Below are 3,271 nucleotides of genomic sequence, written 5' to 3'. Positions count from 1 at the left end.
TTGAGAAACCAAGGAATACAAAAAATACAATGATCATTTGTGTGAAACAGAGGATTGTAAAACACTGCAAAACTAAAAAAAAGTCGTTTGGATGAAACACATGGAATACACGGGAAAAGTGCCTTGATGCTATGCACTTGAATCTAAAAGAGAGGTTTGAGTGGATGTTCAAATTCCTACGGAATTGAGACATAGGAATCCAATCAATAGGAATTTCCTGTCTCATTACGGCAGCCTACCACTGACAGTGACACCTCCATGCATGAATTGGTTGCTACTTCTCCACCAGAGCTGTCCCAACTCCACGGCCTTTATAAGGAGAGGACAGGCTCTGCACTCAGCACTCGTCGTCTATCCGCTCCATTTATCTCTTCTTGATCGACCGAAACACTTCGCTCCGCTTTCGAAGGGGAGAGAGCTTGAGCTTTGAGGTTGCCATGGCTGTTGGAATGGGAGGAGAGGTGTGGAGGAGGTACGCGCCGCACAACATGATGATCCTGGTGCAGCTCAGCTACACCTTCATGTACTTCTTCACCGAGGCCGCCTTCAACCGCGGCCTCAACCCCTACGTCTATGTCACCTACCGCCACCTCCTCGTTGCAGTCGTCCTCTGGCCTTTCGCCTACTACCATGAGAAGTATATAATTTGATCTAGTGTTCTAGTGTTCATAAATTTGGAGAATTCAGACTTGGTAGTATGATCTCTGTTGCTGTGCTCATTCTGCTTCCTTTTTCTTGGACGTACGTCAGGAAGTTGAGGCCCAAGATGACGTGGATGCTGTTCCTGGAGATCTTCGTACTGTCGCTTGTGGGGTAAGAACTGATTCAATAAATATATATGTTTCGTTCGTATTTAGGAAACTTCATGTCTGCATATATACACAAAAATTTATACCATTCTGACAAGCTTAGGATTTAAGCTACTCAGTATCTGATCCTGAATTGAACTGATTGCAGGGTGAGCTTAACTCTGAACATGTACTTCGCGAGCCTCAAGTACACCTCCCCGACATTCGTCGCCTCCATGGTGAACGCCGTTGCTTCCATCACCTTCGTCGTCGCCATCGTCCTCAGGTGACCGATCCGATCGATACGCCGGCCAACATCTTGTTAAACTAACTGCAGCATCGATCCCTGGTTCCTATAGGATGGAGATCGTAGACGTGAAGAGCGCGCGAGGCCTCGCGAAGGTCGCCGGAACCGTGGTGTCGTTCGCCGGAGTGACCACTATGACACTGTACAAGGGTGCGGCGATCGCAAGCCCCTGGAAGGCGCCGATCCACATAGACGGCAGCAACGCTGTACACCGGAGCTGGCTCAAAGGGGCGTTCCTCGCCGTGGCCAGCTGCGTGTGCTGGTCCATCTGGTACATCATGCAGGCGACGTCGGTGAAGAGGTACCCGGCGGAGATGTCGCTGACGGCGTGGATGGCGACGGTGGGAGGGATACAGTCGCTAGCTTTCACAGTGGTCCTGAAGCACGAGAAGGAGCACTGGCTCATAGGCTTCGGCCTCAAGTTCTGGTGCATCATCTACTCTGTACGTGCCCAATCAGTGAGCGGACAAAAAATGCGCGTACTTCAGTTGATTCAATTTTCCGTTTCAAAAGAAATTACTCATTGAATTTATCCTCCCTTTTTTTTAAACGAGGCAAAAGGTTTTCCTTCTATTTTAACGAGATGCTGCAGTTAGTTTAACCAGAAATTTCTGCTAGTCTTTTCGTCCCATTTCGAAGGCTATGTCCCATAAATAGCCAATCTTGCCCTTCCATTTCGCCGTGTTAAGTAGTGTGTGTCCATACTTGGACCTCTTTGATTTAAATGATTTGCATAAAAATTGAACAGGATTAAAAACTTTGGGAATTTTCCATATAATGGTTATTTCATTTCTGATGGAATCCCATTTTTTTAAAGAAATCCTTTGCACTAGATGTCATAAGAAATCTAACATACTAAAACCATTTTTTAGAATCCTTTGTTTTTCCTAGGTTGTAATCAATTTTGGCGCATATGGAATCATATAGGATAGAAAATAACATTGTAATCCTATGTTTTCTTATTTCGCAGTTTCTATAATCCCGCAAATGAAAAAGGGCCTTATTGTTTCAGGGGATAGCGTGCAGTGGGTTCGCTGTGTTTGCACAATTATGGTGCACAAAGAAGAAAGGCCCCGTCTTCGTCACCATGTCCACCCCCTCTCCACCATCATGGTGGCCATCTTGGCCTACTTCATCTTCGGCGAAAACCTATACGTCGGGAGGTACGTGATCGATATGGTTGTCCTGAACGTGCGTAGTGCTCCTTTTTGCATGACATCCATACAAAGATACCACACACCAAATTCATGAATGATCACTCGGCCTCTCAAGCCTTGCTCACTCATATGATTCCCATATTCCTGAGCCAAATAAATCTTAGCATGCGGTGCAACCTCCTTTTCAGATTGGTTACTTGTTAGTACTGGTCCTAGAGCTTTAAGTTTTACATTTTCTCGTGACCAACGCTCTAACTCTTATCTTTGTCGTTTTATTGTTGTTTTTATTGATTTGCAGCATAATCGGAGGAGTGGTAGTGATACTTGGCCTCTACATGTTGTTATGGGGCAAGGACAAGGATCAACAGTACAATGCGAGCAGCGAAGAGCGGGTAGCCGATCTGGACTGTGAGATGCAGCGAGCAAAGATAACCGACGTCTCTCCGGGGAAGAGCGGCTCGGAAGAGGAGAGTAATACGACTAGACAAGAGGGAACATATTGCCATTTGCATGAATAGATGTTCGAAGCCCGTGACTAGCAGCCTGAACCGACGGTGTGTCGGGTGTGCAAATTCAGGAAATTTCCTAGAGTTCCTCGCAAAAAACAAAAGGCTCCTTTTTGATTCATATGATAGATAAAATATAGGAATAGGAAAATCATAGGGTTGGGATGTCATACTCATTTGAATCCTATGAGAAGATGAATTCAGGCTCCTTTGATTCAAAGGAGCCCAAAAGGTTTCCCACATCCTTGTGTACTTTTGTAGTTCTGTTGCAACATTCATATGGGTAGTGTTTTCTGGAATGTGGCACGTCTCCTTGACACAGCTGATAAACCCCAAAAAAAAATGCTTTGAAAATCGGTGCGTGAGCATTTGCGATAAAAAAAACGTTGACTAAAAGAATGGAATATGGCTACTGGATAAACCGCGTTCTGGGCTGAGCCTGGCGCAGCACATGAGCCAATTTGCTTGGTTTGGTCTACCTCATTTTCTTGTCCACCTGCGAAATGGGCTAGT

The 3,271-nt window shown here is 45.5% G+C and overlaps 1 pseudogene; it reads left to right on the top strand.

Annotated features, from left to right (window-relative positions):
• The first annotated feature begins 437 nt into the window (after window positions 1–437).
• LOC124694695 lies at window positions 438–2,770 on the top strand (annotated as a pseudogene).
• The last annotated feature ends 501 nt before the right edge of the window (window positions 2,771–3,271 follow it).

The sequence above is a fragment of the Lolium rigidum genome, chromosome 3 (genome assembly GCF_022539505.1).
Source record: "Lolium rigidum isolate FL_2022 chromosome 3, APGP_CSIRO_Lrig_0.1, whole genome shotgun sequence".
NCBI lineage: Eukaryota > Viridiplantae > Streptophyta > Magnoliopsida > Poales > Poaceae > Lolium > Lolium rigidum.
The sequence above is the reverse complement of the archived record's forward strand: the minus strand, read 5'-3'. Positions and strand labels throughout refer to the sequence as shown.